This window comes from Oncorhynchus tshawytscha, linkage group LG04 (assembly GCF_018296145.1).
Source record: "Oncorhynchus tshawytscha isolate Ot180627B linkage group LG04, Otsh_v2.0, whole genome shotgun sequence".
In the NCBI taxonomy this organism is placed as follows: Eukaryota; Metazoa; Chordata; class Actinopteri; order Salmoniformes; family Salmonidae; genus Oncorhynchus; species Oncorhynchus tshawytscha.
The window spans coordinates 4871117-4888700 of NC_056432.1; the positions used below are offsets into that span (position 1 = coordinate 4871117).

General features: G+C 43.6%; 1 protein-coding gene across 1 annotated transcript in view; it reads left to right on the plus strand.

Moving 5' to 3' along the window:
• The window catches only part of LOC112246541 (sodium-dependent phosphate transporter 2-like), a 151389-nt gene that overhangs the window by 87890 nt on the left and 45915 nt on the right, over nucleotides 1–17584 (plus strand).

Genomic DNA, 17584 nt, shown 5'->3' on the forward strand with positions numbered 1-17584 from the left:
CTCAGCACACAATGTGCCTCTCTGAAACGAAACAACCACTGCCAACCGATGTGGTCTTTCATCACCTCTGGCCCAAAGTAAAACTAGCTTACTGGACAGAGTAAGTTATCTAAGCTTCTTGTTGGTTAGGGAAATTAGTTATTTATTTGGGTCTGTTTCATGGTTAAGGTTAGGGTTTTGTTTGGTGGTGAAGGTTAGGGTTTTGTTTGGTGGTGAAGGTTAGGGTTTTGTTTGGTGGTGAAGGTTAGGGTTTTGTTTGGTGGTGAAGGTTAGGGTTTTGTTTGGTGGTGAAGGTTAGGGTTTTGTTTGGTGGTGAAGGTTAGGGTTTTGTTTGGTGGTGAAGGTTAGGGTTTTGTTTGGTGGTGAAGGTTAGGGTAACACATGTTTAGCAGATATTACTGCGGGTGTAGCGAAATGCTTGTGTTTCTAGCTCCAACACTGCAGTAGTATCTAACAATACACATTCATCATGATTACGCGGTCGGACTCTCTACGACAATGAGCCTATTTTTGCAGTGTTATACAGACCTATTCAGACGAGACTAGTATTGTTAGAGACGTTGGTTATGTAATTATTTTCCAAGCATGTGTGTTATTCCAAAGGACCATTCACACAGGATTAGTTTTTTCTAAACTGCTCCCTGTAGTTATAATTTTTTGTTTAATTCAATTTACTCTTCTAATGGGTACCTGGGTAATGGAGATTTTTGTTCTAGGCGTGAAGATATAACGTCATGTTTAGACGATTTAGGCTTTGCATAACTCGTGCTTGGCTACCAAATGTTTCATTCATAATCATCATAAAAAGCTAGAATCTACAATCAAAGTAATAAGTAAATAAAATCAGCGCATTAAACCTCAGACACTTTCAAACCCTTCATTCCGGGTTGTACAGTGCCTTCATCCCCCTTGGGGTTTTTCCTGTTTTGTTGCATTACAACCTGTAATTTAATTGATTTTTATTTGTATTTCATGTAATGGACATACACAAAATAGTCCAAATTGGTTAATTGAAATGAAAACAATAACTTGTTTTTAAAAAATAAAATAAAAATTACACGGAAAAGTATTGCGTGCATATGTATTCACCCCCTTTGCTATGAAGGCCCCAAATAAGATCTGGTGCAACCAGTTACCTCCAGACGTCACGTGATTAGTTAGATTGCACACAGGTGGACTTTATTTAAGTGTCACATGGTCTGCCACTTGATCTCAGTATATATACACCTGTTCTGAAAGGCCCCAGAGTCTGCAACACCACTAAGCAAGGGGCACCACTAAACAAGCGGCACCATGAAGACCAAGGAGCTCTCCAAACAGGTCAGGGACAAAGTAGTGGAGAAGTACAGATCAGGGTTGGGTTATAAAAAAATATCAGAAACTTTGACATCACACGGATCTCCATTAAATCCATTATAATTTTTTTTTAAAGAATATGGAACAAAAACAAACCTGCCAAGAGAGGGCTGCCCACCAAAACTCACAGACCAGGCAAGGAGGACATTAATCAGAGAAACAACAAAGAAACCAAAGATAACCTTGAAGGAGCTGCAAAGCTCCACAGCGGAGATTGGAGTATCTGTCCATAGTACCACTTTAAGCCGTACACTCCATAGAGCTGGGCTTTACGGAAGATTGTCCAGAAAAAAGCCATTGCTTAAAGAAAGAAATAAGAAAACATGTTTGGTGTTTGCCAAAAGGCATGTGGGAGACTCCCCAAACATATGGAAGAAGGTACTCTGGTCAGATGAGACTAAAATGTAGCTTTTTGGCCATCAAGGAAAACGCTATGTCTGGTGCAAATCCAACACCTCATGGCGGTGGCAGCATCATACTGTGGGGATGTTTTCCATTGGCAGGGACTGGGAAACTGGTCAGAATTGAAGGAATGATGGATGGTGCTAAATACAAGGAAATTCTGGAGGGAAACCTGTTTGTCTTCCAGAGATTTGAGACTGGGACGGAGGTTCACCTTCCAGCAGGACAATGACTCTAAGCATACTTTTAAAGCAACACTCAAGTGATTTAAGGGGAAACTTTTAAAGGTCTTAGAATGGCCTAGTCAAAGCCCCGACCTCAATCCAATTGAGAATCTGTGGTATGACTTAAAGATTGCTGTACACCAGCAGGAACCCATCCAACTTGAAGGAGCTGGAGCAATTTTGCCTTGAAGAACGGGTAAGAATCCCAGTGGTTTAGATGTGCCAAGCTTATAGAGACATACCCCAAGATACTTGCAGCTGTAAATGCTGCAAAAGGTGGCTCTACAAAGTATTGATTTGGGGGTGGGGGGTGGGGGGGTGAATAGTTATGAATACTCAAGTTTCCAGTCTTTTTGTCTTATTTCTAGTTTGTTACACAATAAAAAAATATTTTGCATCTTCAAAGTCATAGGCATGTTGTGTAAATGAAATGATACAATCTCCCCAAAAATCGATTTTAATTCCACTTTCGCAAGCCACCGTACAGCCATTCCGGTAGAACGTTTTCACTTAACATTCATCACACAATTTAATTTATGGATTGTGGCAGTAATATTTCAGCTGGAGTGTTTTGTTTCTAGTGACATGTTAATGACTGATCGGTATCTCAATGCATTTCTAGTCTAAAGTACTATAAATTAAATATTTTTTCCCCTCATCAATTTTCAAACCCATAATGACAAAGCAAAAACATTTTATTTTTATTTTTCTCTAATCTATAAATAATTGAAATCTGAAATATCACATTTACATAAGTATTCAGACCCTTTACTTTGTACTTTGTTGAAGCAGCGATTACAGCTTCGACTCTTCTTGGGTATCACTTGGTTTATTTTCTGTTCTGTGTTTTGTTGCACCGTTCAGGACTGTTCGTTTGTCGTGTATTGTTTTGTTTCAGTGTTCATTAAAACCGTTTAAATATGAACACTCACCACGCTGCACCTTGGTCCTCCTCTCTTTCTCCCGATGACGATCCTTACAAAAACACCCACCACCAAAGGACCATGGTGTCCCCGGTTCACCAGCACAGCCCAGTGCGGGCTATTCCACCTTGCCGCACTGGCCTGGCTACGGGGAGCATTCAACCAGGTAGGATTGGGCAGACTCGGTGCTCGAGACCTCCAGAGCCCTTCACGGTCCGGTCTATTTTTTATTTTTATTTCACCTTTATTTAACCAGGTAGGCCAGTTGAGAACACCTTTATTTAACCAGGTAGGCTAGTTGAGAACACCTTTATTTAACCGGGTAGGCTAGTTGAGAACACCTTTATTTAACCAGGTAGGCTAGTTGAGAACAAGTTCTCATTTGCAACTGCGACCTGGCCAAGATAAAGCATAGCAGTGTGAACAGACAACACAGAGTTACACATGGAGTAAACAATTAACAAGTCAATAACACAGTAGAAAAAAAGGGGAGTCTATATACATTGTGTGCAAAAGGCATGAGGAGGTAGGCGAATAATTACAATTTTGCAGATTAACACTGGAGTGATAAATATTCAGATGGACATGTACAGGTAGAGATATTGGTGTGCAAAAGAGCAGAAAAGTAAATAAATAAAAACAGTATGGGGATGAGGTAGGTGAAAATGGGTGGGCTGTTTACCAATAGACTATGTACAGCTGCAGCGATCGGTTAGCTGCTCAGATAGCAGATGTTTGAAGTTGGTGAGGGAGATAAAAGTCTCCAACTTCAGCGATTTTTGCAATTCGTTCCAGTCACAGGCAGCAGAGTACTGGAACGAAAGGCGGCAAATGAGGTGTTGGCTTCAGGGATGATCAGTGAGATACACCTGCTGGAGCGCGTGCTACGGATGGGTGTTGCCATCGTGACCAGTGAACTGAGATAAGGCGGAGCTTTACCTAGCATGGACTTGTAGATGACCTGGAGCCAGTGGGTCTGGCGACGAATATGTAGCGAGGGCCAGCCGACTAGAGCATACAAGTCGCAGTGGTGGGTGGTATAAGGTGCTTTAGTGACAAAACGGATGGCACTGTGATAAACTGCCTCCAGTTTGCTGAGTAGAGTGTTGGAAGCAATTTTGTAGATGACATCTCCAAAGTCGAGGATCGGTAGGATAGTCAGTTTTACTAGGGTAAGTTTGGCGGCGTGAGTGAAGGAAGCTTTGTTGCGGAATAGAAAGCCGACTCTTGATTTGATTTTCGATTGGAGATGTTTGATATGAGTCTGGAAGGAGAGTTTACAGTCTAGCCAGACACCTAGGTACTTAAAGATGTCCACATATTCAAGTTCGGAACCATCCAGGGTGGTGATGCTGGTCAGGCGTGTGGGTGCAGGCAGCGAACGGTTGAAAAGCATGCATTTGGTTTTACTGGCGTTTAAGAGCAGTTGGAGGCCACGGAAGGAGTGTTGTATGGCATTGAAGCTCGTTTGGAGGTTAGATAGCACAGTGTCCAAGGACGGGCCGGAAGTATATAGAATGGTGTCGTCTGCGTAGAGGTGGATCAGGAATCGCCCGCAGCAAGAGCAACATCATTGATATATACAGAGAAAAGAGTCGGCCCGAGAATTGAACCCTGTGGCACCCCCATAGAGACTGCCAGAGGACCGGACAGCATGCCCTCCGATTTGACACACTGAACTCTGTCTGCAAAGTAATTGGTGAACCAGGCAAGGGAGTCATCCGAAAAACCGAGGCTACTGAGTCTGCCGATAAGAATATGGTGATTGACAGAGTCGAAAGCCTTGGCAAGGTCGATGAAGACGGCTGCACAGTACTGTCTTTTATCGATGGCGGTTATGATATCGTTTAGTACCTTGAGCGTGGCTGAGGTGCACCCGTGACCGTCTCGGAAACCAACGAGATGGTCAGTGACCTGTTTGTTGACTTGGCTTTCGAAGACCTTAGAAATTAGAAATGCTGAAATGAGAAATGCTTGTTGAAGTTTTCGATAATCATGGATTTATCGGTGGTGACCGTGTTACCTAGCCTCAGTGCAGTGGGCAGCTGGGAGGAGGTGCTCTTGTTCTCCATGGACTTCACAGTGTCCCAGAACTTTTGGAGTTGGAGCTACAGGATGCAAACTTCTGCCTGAAGAAGCTGCCCTTAGCTTTCCTGACTGACTGCGTGTATTGGTTCCTGACTTCCCTGAACAGTTGCATATCGCGGGGACTATTCGATGCTATTGCAGTCCGCCACAGGATGTTTTTGTGCTGGTCGAGGGCAGTCAGGTCTGGAGTGAACCAAGGGCTGTATCTGTTCTTAGTTCTGCATTTTTTGAACGGAGCATGCCTATCTAAAATGGTGAGGAAGTTACTTTTAAAGAATGATCAGGCATCCTCAACTGACGGGATGAGGTCAATGTCCTTCCAGGATACCCGGGCCAGGTCGATTAGAAAGGCCTGCTCAGGTGGCAGCCCTCCGCACCAGCGCCGCCAGAGTCTTCCTCCTGCCCAGTGCCGCCAGAGTTTCCCGTCTGCCCTTAGCCGCCAGAGTCTCCCGTCTGCCCTTAGCCGCCAGTCTCCCGTCTGCCCTTAGCCGCCAGAGTCTCCCGTCTGCCCTTAGCCGCCAGAGTCTCCCGTCTGCCCTTAGCCGCCAGAGTCTCCCGTCTGCCCTTAGCCGCCAGAGTCTCCCGTCTGCCCTTAGCCGCCAGAGTCTCCCGTCTGCCCTTAGCCGCCAGAGTCTCCCGTCTGCCCTTAGCCGCCAGAGTCTCCCGTCTGCCCTTAGCCGCCAGAGTCTCCCGTCTGCCCTTAGCCGCCAGAGTCTCCCGTCTGCCCTTAGCCGCCAGAGTCTCCCGTCTGCCCTTAGCCGCCAGAGTCTCCCGTCTGCCCTTAGCCGCCAGAGTCTCCCGTCTGCCCTTAGCCGCCAGAGTCTCCCGTCTGCCCTTAGCCGCCAGAGTCTCCCGTCTGCCCTTAGCCGCCAGAGTCTCCCGTCTGCCCTTAGCCGCCAGAGTCTCCCGTCTGCCCTTAGCCGCCAGAGTCTCCCGTCTGCCCTTAGCCGCCAGAGTCTCCCGTCTGCCCTTAGCCGCCAGAGTCTCCCGTCTGCCCTTAGCCGCCAGAGTCTCCCGTCTGCCCTTAGCCGCCAGAGTCTCCCGTCTGCCCTTAGCCGCCAGAGTCTCCCGTCTGCCCTGAGCCGCCAGAGTCTCCCGTCTGCCCTGAGCCGCCAGAGTCTCCCGTCTGCCCTGAGCCGCCAGAGTCTCCCGTCTGCCCTGAGCCGCCAGAGTCTCCCGTCTGCCCTGAGCCGCCAGAGTCTCCCGTCTGCCCTGAGCCGCCAGAGCCGCCCGTCTGCCCTGAGCCGCCAGTTAGCCGGGAGCTGCCGGAATCGCCCTTCACTCCGGAGCTGCCGGAGTCTCCCGTCCATCCGGTGCTGCCGGAATCTCCCGATTTTCTGTGTTCGGCCTGGTATGATTCTCAATCAGAGGCAGCTGTCTATCGTTGTCCCTGATTGAGAATCTTACTTAGGTAGCCTGGTTTCACTTTTGAGTTGTCGGTGTTTAATTTCTGTTCTGTGTTTTGTTGCACCGTTCAGGACTGTTCGTTTGTCGTGTATTGTTTTGTTTCAGTGTTCATTAAAACCGTTTAAATATGAACACTTACCACGCTGCACCTTGGTCCTCCTCTCTTTCTCCCGATGACTATCCTTATAGCTACAAGCTTGGCACCCCTGTATTTGTAGAGTTTCTCCCATTCTTCTCTGCAGATCCTCTCAAGCTCTGTCAGGTTGGATGGGGAGCAATGCTGCACAGCTATTTTCAGGTCTCTCCAGAGATGTTTGTTCGGACTCTGGCTGGGCCACTCAAGGACATTGTCCTGAAGCCACTCCTGTGTTGTCTTGGCTGTGTGCTTATGGTCGTTGTCCTGTTAGAAGTTGCACCTTCGCCCCCAGTCTGAGGTCCTGAATGCTCTGGAGCAGCTTTTCATCAAGGATCTCTTTGTACTTTTCTTTGTTCATCTTTCCCTCGATCCTTGCTAGTCTCCCAGTCCCTGCCACTGAAAAACATTCCAACGGTATGATGCTGCCATCACCATGATTCACCGTAGGGATTGTGCCAGGTTTCCTCCAGAGGTGACACGTGGCATTCAGGCCAAAGAGTTCAGTCTTGGTTTCATCAGACCAGAGAATCTTGTTTCTCATGGTCTGGGAGTCTTTAACCTCTCTGGGATATGTGGGACGAAGGTCCCACCTGGCCAAAAGCCAGGGAAAATGCAGAGCGCCAAATTAAAATAAATTACTATAAAAATCTAACTTTCATTAAATCACACATGCAAGATAGCAAATTAAACCTACACTTGTTGTGAATCCAGCCAACGTCAGATTTCAAAAAGCTTTTCGGCGAAAGCAAACTATGCTATTATCTGAGGATAGCACAACAGTAAACAAAGAGAGAAACCATATTTCAACCCTGCAGGCGCGACACAAAACGCAGAAATAAAAATATAATTAATGCCTTACCTTTGACGAGCTTCTTTTGTTGGCACTCCAATATGTCCCATAAACATCACAAATGGTCCTTTTGTTCGATTAATTCCGTCGATATATATCCAAAATGTTAATTTATTTGGCGCGTTTGATCCAGAAAAACACCGGTTCCAACTTGCGCAACGTCACTACAAAATATCTCAAAAGGTACCTGTAGACTTTGCCAACACATTTCAAAATACTTTTGTAATAAAACTTGAGGTATTGTTTATGTAAATAATCAATAAAATTGAAGACGGGATGATCTGTGTTCAAAACAGGAAGAAAACAAACTGAAGCATGCTTTCTGGTCACACGCCTCTAACAAACAGTACACTTCAAGTGACCCTCGTTCAAGATGGCCATACTTCATCATTACACAAAGGAATAACCTCAACCAATTTCTAAAGACTGGTGACATCCATTGGAAGCAATATCAACTGCAAGAAATCTGTCCCTTAGAAATCTGGATTCCCAATGAAAATCCATTGAAAAGAGTGACCTAAAAAATCTGAATGGTTTGTCCTAGGGGTTTCGCCTGCTAAATAAGTTCTGTTATACACACAGACATGATTCAAACAGTTTTAGAAACTTCAGAGTGTTTTCTATCCAAATATATATGCATATCTTATATTCTGGGGATGAGCAGCAGGCAGTTGAATTTGGGCATGCATTTCATCCGGACGTGAAAATACTGCCCCGTCACCAAGAAGTTAAGTGCCTTTGAGCAAACTCCAAGTGGGCTGTCATGTGCTTTTTACTGAAGAGTGGCTTCCATCAGGCCACTCTACCGTAAAGGCCTGATTAGTGGAATGCTGTAGAGATGGTTGTCCTCCTCGAAGGATCTAAAAACCTGTTTTTTTGCTTCGTCATTATGGGGTAGTTTGTGTAAATTGATGAGGAAAATTGTTTACTTAATCCAGTTTAGAATGAGGCTGTAACGTAACAAACTGTGGAAAAAGTCAAGAGGTCAGAATACTTTCCAAATGCACTGTATATAAAGTTTGCTTTGTGTTCAGATTAGGTAGGTATGCATTTGGTTGGTATGTTCAGAAGGGTAAAGTGAGCTTCCAGTTTGAAATATGCAATCCTTGGTAAGCTCCATGAACTCTGAGCGTAGTACCATATTCCAGTAGGTATCATTGGACTATGTAGTGGTAGTGGGGTCCCTCTGTTTGACTGTATTCTTCCACTTTGTGTTTACTGAACACGACCGTGGCCTGGGAGAACTCTCTGGGTTAGAGGGTATCACTGAACACGACCGTGGCCTGAGAGAACTCTCTGGGTTAGAGGGTATCACTGAACACGACCGTGGCCTGAGAACTCTCTGGGTTAGAGGGTATCACTGAACACGACCGTGGCCTGAGAGAACTCTCTGGGTTAGAGGGTATCACTGAACACGACCGTGGCCTGAGAGAACTCTCTGGGTTAGAGGGTATCACTGAACACGACCGTGGCCTGAGAGAACTCTCTAGAATTCAATTGACAGTGACAGTTAGTTGCGTCAACTTTTAGAATGTTTTATATTGTTCTAAATCTAGACATTCAGTAACACAGCATTGTTTAAATATTTCATGACTGTTATAGAATGTTGTAGTGTTATGTTAATGAGGCTCTAACATGGCTGATATAGAATGTTGTAGTGTCATGTTAATGAGGTTCTAACATGGCTGTTATAGAATGTTGTAGTGTCATGTTAATGGGGTTCTAACATGGCTGTTGTAGTGTCATGTTAATGGGGTTCTAACATGGCTGTTGTAGTGTCATGTTAATGGGGTTCTAACATGGCTGTTGTAGTGTCATGTTAATGAGGCTCTAATATGGCTGTTATAGAATGTTGTAGTGTCATGTTAATGGGGTTCTAACATGGCTGTTGTAGTGTCATGTTAATGGGGTTCTAACATGGCTGTTGTAGTGTCATGTTAATGGGGTTCTAACATGGCTGTTGTAGTGTCATGTTAATGAGGCTCTAACATGGCTGTTATAGAATGTTGTAGTGTCATGTTAATGAGGTTCTAACATGGCTGTTATAGAATGTTGTAGTGTCATGTTAATGAGGTTCTAACATGGCTGTTATAGAATGTTGTAGTGTCATGTTAATGGGGTTCTAACATGGCTGTTGTAGTGTCATGTTAATGGGGTTCTAACATGGCTGTTGTAGTGTCATGTTAATGGGGTTCTAACATGGCTGTTGTAGTGTCATGTTAATGAGGCTCTAACATGGCTGTTATAGAATGTTGTAGTGTCATGTTAATGGGGTTCTAACATGGCTGTTGTAGTGTCATGTTAATGAGGTTCTAACATGACTGTTGTAGTGTCATGTTAATGGGGCTCTAACATGACTGTTGTAGTGTCATGTTAATGAGGTTCTAACATGACTGTTGTAGTGTCATGTTAATGGGGCTCTAACATGACTGTTATAGAATGTTGTAGTGTCATGTTAATGAGGTTCTAACATGACTGTTATAGAATGTTGTAGTGTCATGTTAATGAGGCTCTAACATGACTGTTATAGAATGTTGTAGTGTTATGTTAATGAGGCTCTAACATGACTGTTATAGAATGTTGTAGTGTCATGTTAATGGGGTTCTAACATGACTGTTATAGAATGTTGTAGTGTCATGTTAATGAGGTTCTAACATGACTGTTATATAATGTTGTAGTGTCATGTTAATGGGGTTCTAACATGACTGTTATAGAATGTTGTAGTGTCATGTTAATGAGGCTCTAACATGACTGTTATAGAATGTTGTAGTGTCATGTTAATGAGGCTCTAACATGACTGTTATAGAATGTTGTAGTGTCATGTTAATGAGGCTCTAACATGACTGTTATAGAATGTTGTAGTGTTATGTTAATGAGGCTCTAACATGACTGTTATAGAATGTTGTAGTGTCATGTTAATGGGGTTCTAACATGACTGTTATAGAATGTTGTAGTGTCATGTTAATGAGGTTCTAACATGACTGTTATAGAATATTGTAGTGTCATGTTAATGAGGTTCTAACATGACTGGTATAGAATATTGTAGTGTCATGTTAATGAGGTTCTAACATGGCTGTTGTAGTGTCATGTTAATGAGGTTCTAACATGGCTGTTGTAGTGTCATGTTAATGAGGTTCTAACATGACTGTTATAGAATATTGTAGTGTCATGTTAATGAGGTTCTAACATGACTGTTATAGAATGTTGTAGTGTCATGTTAATGAGGCTCTAACATGACTGTTATAGAATATTGTAGTGTCATGTTAATGGGGTTCTAACATGACTGTTATAGAATGTTGTAGTGTTATGTTAATGAGGTTCTAACATGGCTGTTATAGAATGTTGTAGTGTCATGTTAATGAGGTTCTAACAAGACTGGTATAGAATATTGTAGTGTCATGTTAATGAGGCTCTAACATGGCTGTTATAGAATGTTGTAGTGTCATGTTAATGAGGTTCTAACATGACTGTTATAGAATGTTGTAGTGTCATGTTAATGAGGTTCTAACATGGCTGTTATAGAATGTTGTAGTGTCATGTTAATGAGGTTCTAACATGACTGTTATAGAATGTTGTAGTGTCATGTTAATGAGGCTCTAACATGGCTGTTATAGAATGTTGTAGTGTCATGTTAATGAGGTTCTAACATGGCTGTTATAGAATGTTGTAGTGTCATGTTAATGAGGTTCTAACATGACTGTTGTAGTGTCATGTTAATGAGGTTCTAACATGGCTGTTATAGAATGTTGTAGTGTCATGTTAATGAGGTTCTAACAAGACTGGTATAGAATATTGTAGTGTCATGTTAATGAGGCTCTAACATGGCTGTTATAGAATGTTGTAGTGTCATGTTAATGAGGTTCTAACATGACTGTTATAGAATGTTGTAGTGTCATGTTAATGAGGTTCTAACATGGCTGTTGTAGTGTCATGTTAATGAGGTTCTAACATGACTGTTATAGAATGTTGTAGTGACATGTTAATGAGGTTCTAACATGACTGTTATAGAATGTTGTAGTTTCATGTAAATGGGGTTCTAACATGGCTGTTATAGAATGTTGTAGTGTCATGTTAATGGGGTTCTAACATGACTGTTATAGAATGTTGTAGTGACATGTTAATGAGGTTCTAACATGGCTGTTATAGAATGTTGTAGTGTCATGTTAATGAGGTTCTAACATGGCTGTTATAGAATGTTGTAGTGTCATGTTAATGGGGTTCTAACATGACTGTTATAGAATGTTGTAGTGTCATGTTAATGGGGTTCTAACATGGCTGTTATAGTAGTTTAGTGTAAATGGGGTTCTAACATGGCTGTTATAGAATGTTGTAGTGTCATGTTAATGGGGTTCTAACATGACTGTTATAGAATGTTGTAGTGTCATGTTAATGAGGTTCTAACATGGCTGTTATAGAATGTTGTAGTGTCATGTTAATGAGGTTCTAACATGGCTGTTATAGAATGTTGTAGTGTCATGTTAATGGGGTTCTAACATGACTGTTATAGAATGTTGTAGTGTCATGTTAATGAGGTTCTAACATGGCTGTTGTAGTTTCGAAATGGGGTTCTAACATGGCTGTTATAGAATGTTGTAGTGTCATGTTAATGGGGTTCTAACATGACTGTTATAGAATGTTGTAGTGTCATGTTAATGAGGTTCTAACATGACTGTTATAGAATGTTGTAGTGTCATGTTAATGAGGTTCTAACATGGCTGTTATAGAATGTTGTAGTGTCATGTTAATGAGGTTCTAACATGGCTGTTGTAGTGACATGTTAATGAGGTTCTAACATGACTGTTATAGAATGTTGTAGTGACATGTTAATGAGGTTCTAACATGACTGTTATAGAATGTTGTAGTTTCATGTTAATGAGGTTCTAACATGACTGTTATAGAATATTGTAGTGTCATGTTAATGAGGTTCTAACATGACTGTTATAGAATGTTGTAGTTTCATGTTAATGAGGTTCTAACATGATTGTTATAGAATGTTGTAGTGTCATGTTAATGAGGTTCTAACATGACTGTTATAGAATGTTGTAGTGTCATGTTAATGAGGTTCTAACATGACTGTTATAGAATGTTGTAGTGACATGTTAATGAGGTTCTAACATGACTGTTATAGAATGTTGTAGTGACATGTTAATGAGGTTCTAACATGACTGTTATAGAATGTTGTAGTGACATGTTAATGAGGTTCTAACATGACTGTTATAGAATGTTGTAGTGACATGTTAATGAGGTTCTAACATGACTGTTATAGAATGTTGTAGTGACATGTTAATGAGGTTCTAACATGACTGTTATAGAATGTTGTAGTGACATGTTAATGAGGTTCTAACATGACTGTTATAGAATGTTGTAGTGACATGTTAATGAGGTTCTAACATGACTGTTATAGAATGTTGTAGTGACATGTTAATGAGGTTCTAACATGACTGTTATAGAATGTTGTAGTGACATGTTAATGAGGTTCTAACATGACTGTTATAGAATGTTGTAGTGTCATGTTAATGAGGTTCTAACATGACTGTTATAGAATGTTGTAGTGTCATGTTAATGAGGTTCTAACATGACTGTTATAGAATGTTGTAGTGACATGTTAATGAGGTTCTAACATGACTGTTATAGAATGTTGTAGTGACATGTTAATGAGGTTCTAACATGACTGTTATAGAATGTTGTAGTGTCATGTTAATGAGGTTCTAACATGACTGTTATAGAATGTTGTAGTGTCATGTTAATGAGGTTCTAACATGACTGTTATAGAATGTTGTAGTGTTATGTTAATGAGGTTCTAACATGACTGTTATAGAATATTGTAGTGTCATGTAAATGCCTCATAATGCAGAAACTTCAATGTTTTGACTCTAAACACATTGACTCTGGTATGCAGGCGTAATTAAGTCCTAATGTGAGTTTTGCCTGCTGATGTCAAGGTCAAACACACACACACACACACACACACACACACACACACACACACACACACACACACACACACACACACACTGCTGCTGTGAGAGTCAAACTGTTTCTGATTGAGTGGTTGCTAAGCACTTTCTAAACGTTAGGATTAGGTTTCTCTCTCCCCAGATCAGCTGACGGCTGCATAACATTCCACTAACAGGAACATAGTGGAGAGGTCCCTCTGCTCTTTCCACAAGCATAAACAAAACCAGATCAACACAACACAACAGACAGACAGATGCTTTGTCAATCACAACACACTACCGTCCGCAAACTGTACGTGTGTGTTTATACTGTGTGTGAAATTGAACCTCGTCTCTAAAAATGTACTCACTATGACTGTGAGTACTATGTTTGTTCCACCTACAGTAGCTATCTTAAGATGGCTGCTGTGATCTACTGTTGTCTCAGCGAAATGGTTACTTGCATAGTAGCAATATCAATATAAAGGAGAAAAATAACAAGTATCAATGTCAGTAGGGAATAAAATAAAGTATGTACAAGACCATATCAGTGATACTGGTGATTGATGAGGTAGTTATAAGCATTATAATCAGGGGTAATGTAGCTGACCAGCAGGATAAAATAATAAATAGTAGCAGTGACTTATAGCGTGTGTGTAAGGAGAGAGTTATGTGAATAGAGGCACTGCTGATAGTGCTGAGGACTGGGAACTTTCCCCCGGTGATGAACTGGTCCGTCCGAACCACGCATGAACAAGAGAATCTATTTTCGGAGAGCCTGTTTCTTTCCTGCCCTTGACTTTCGGTGCAGGGCATGTGATGTCCGTAGCTTCTTCTTCTCAAAAGATACGTTCGTCTAGCTGTGTCCAGTCCCAACGCTCCTTGGCGACAACAACACCAGGCTTCAGAGCATCGAAGCTGTAAAACAGGAAAAAACAAAACAAAATGTAGAAGACATTTAAACCTTGCACAACATCAATTCATCTTCCGAGTTTAGATAAGAAGAATAACCTCATACCTCACCTAAAGTGCTGGTACGGTACCATCCTCCAGTCCAACCAAATGTGGGACGTTGACCCCTGTCACAGTGCTGCCCTTCACGGCCTATAGCAATCTCAGTCAAAGTGTTCACTCTGGTCTTTCTGAAGCGCCGCTTGATGAGGCCGAGGGCACTAGTCGGGGGGGGGGGACTTGGTGTGGCCTGTGATCAGGAAGTGAAGGGCCAGAGTGTGGTGAAGTTGTGCATGGTCCATCAGACACAATACCAGAAAACAAACTTGTTCCTGTTTTGGCCACTGTAGTTATCACAGTTCACGTGTCTCCCCAACTCCGTAGTTGGTGAAGAAATGGTGCATGTAGTTGAGGACTGCACTGCTGCCTTTGCTGAATGACATGCCTTCATCAATGAAGTAGTTGACTTGTTGTGGTATTCCTTCACAGCTGACACCAAACAAGCCACACTTGCGAGGAGTTAAAAAGTAGATGGACCTGGGTCAGAAGGATTGTAGATTGGACCTGGCTACATAGGGTCAGAAGGATAGTAGATGGACCTGGCTACATAGGGTCAGAAGGATAGTAGATGGACCTGGCTACATAGGGTCAGAAGGATAGTAGATGGGACCTGGCTACAGGGGGTCAGAAGGATTGTAGATGGGACCTGGCTACATAGGGTCAGAAGGATAGTAGATGGGACCTGGCTACATAGGGTCAGAAGGATAGTAGATGGGACCTGGCTACATAGGGTCAGAAGGATAGTAGATGGGACCTGGCTACAGAGGGTCAGAAGGATTGAAGATGGGACCTGGCTACAGAGGGTCAGAAGGATTGTAGATGGGACCTGGCTACAGAGGGTCAGAAGGATTGTAGATGGGACCTGGCTACATAGGGTCAGAAGGATTGTAGATGGGACCTGGCTACATAGGGTCAGAAGGATAGTAGATGGGACCTGGCTGCATAGGGTCAGAAGGGTAGTAGATGGGACCTGGCTGCATAGGGTCAGAAGGATAGTAGATGGGACCTGGCTGCATAGGGTCAGAAGGGTAGTAGATGGGACCTGGCTACATAGGGTCAGAAGGATAGTAGATGGGACCTGGCTACATAGGGTCAGAAGGATAGTAGATGCGACCTGGCTACATAGGGTCAGAAGGATTGTAGATGGACCTGGCTACATAGGGTCAGAAGGATTGTAGATGGACCTGGCTACATAGGGTCATTGGGGGGACCTGGCTACATAGGGTCAGAAGGATAGTAGATGGACCTGGCTACATAGGGTCAGAAGGATTGTAGATGGGACCTGGCTACATAGGGTCAGAATGATTGTAGATGGGACCTGGCTACATAGGGTCAGAAGGATAGTAGATGGGACCTGGCTACATAGGGTCAGAAGGATAGTAGATGGGACCTGGCTACAGAGGGTCAGGAGGATAGTAGATGGACCTGGGTCAGAAGGATAGTAGATGGGACCTGGCTATATAGGGTCAGAAGGATAGTAGATGGGACCTGGCTACAGAGGGTCAGAAGGATAGTAGATGGGACCTGGCTACATAGGGTCAGAAGGATAGTAGATGGGACCTGGCTACATAGGGTCAGAAGGATAGTAGATGGGACCTGGCTACAGAGGGTCAGGGATAGTAGATGGACCTGGCTACATAGGGTCAGAATAATAGTAGATGGGACTTGGCTACAGGGGTCAGAAGAATAGTAGATGGGAACTAGCTACATAGGGTCAGAAGAATAGTATATGGGACCTGGCTACAGAGGGTCAGAAGGATAGTAGATGGGCCTGGCTACATAGGGTCAGAAGGATAGTAGATGGGCCTGGCTACAGAGGGTCAGAAGGATAGTAGATGGGCCTGGCTACAGAGGGTCAGAAGGATAGTAGATGGGACCTGGCTACATAGGGTCAGAAGGATAGTAGATGGGACCTGGCTACATAGGGTCAGAAGGATAGTAGATGGGACCTGGCTACAGAGGGTCAGAAGGATAGTAGATGGACCTGGCTACATAGGGTCAGAATAATAGTAGATGGGACTTGGCTACAGAGGGTCAGAAGAATAGTAGATGGGACCTGGCTACATAGGGTCAGAAGAATAGTATATGGGACCTGGCTACAGAGGGTCACCTGGCTACATAGGGTCAGAAGGATAGTAGATGGGCCTGGCTACAGAGGGTCAGAAGGATAGTAGATGGGCCTGGCTACATAGGATCAGAAGGATAGTAGATGGGACCTGGCTACATAGGGTCAGAAGGATAGTTGATGGGACCTGGCTACAGAGGGTCAGAAGGATAGTAGATGGGACCTGGCTACAGAGGGTCAGAAGGATAGTAGATGGGACCTGGCTACATAGGGTCAGAAGGATAGTAGATGGGACCTGGCTACATAGGGTCAGAAGGATAGTAGATGGGACCTGGCTACATAGGGTCAGAAGGATAGTAGATGGACCTGGCTACATAGGGTCAGAAGGATTGTAGATGGGACCTGGCTACATAGGGTCAGAAGGATAGTAGATGGACCTGGCTACATAGGGTCAGAAGGATTATAGATGGGACCTGGCTACATAGGGTCAGAAGGATAGTAGATGGGACCTGGCTACATAGGGTCAGAAGGATAGTAGATGGGACCTGGCTACATAGGGTCAGAAGGATTGTAGATGGGACCTGGCTACATAGGGTCAGAAGGATAGTAGATGGGACCTGGCTACATAGGGTCAGAAGGATAGTAGATGGGACCTGGCTACAGAGGGTCAGGAGGATAGTAGATGGACCTGGGTCAGAAGGATAGTAGATGGGACCTGGCTATATAGGGTCAGAAGGATAGTAGATGGGACCTGGCTACAGAGGGTCAGAAGGATAGTAGATGGGACCTGGCTACATAGGGTCAGAAGGATAGTAGATGGGACCTGGCTACATAGGGTCAGAAGGATAGTAGATGGGACCTGGCTACAGAGGGTCAGAAGGATAGTAGATGGACCTGGCTACATAGGGTCAGAATAATAGTAGATGGGACCTGGCTACAGAGGGTCAGAAGAATAGTAGATGGGACCTGGCTACATAGGGTCAGAAGAATAGTATATGGGACCTGGCTACAGAGGGTCAGAAGGATAGTAGATGGGCCTGGCTACATAGGGTCAGAAGGATAGTAGATGGGCCTGGCTACAGAGGGTCAGAAGGATAGTAGATGGGACCTGGCTACAGAGGGTCAGAAGGATAGTAGATGGGACCTGGCTACAGAGGGTCAGAAGGATAGTAGATGGGACCTGGCT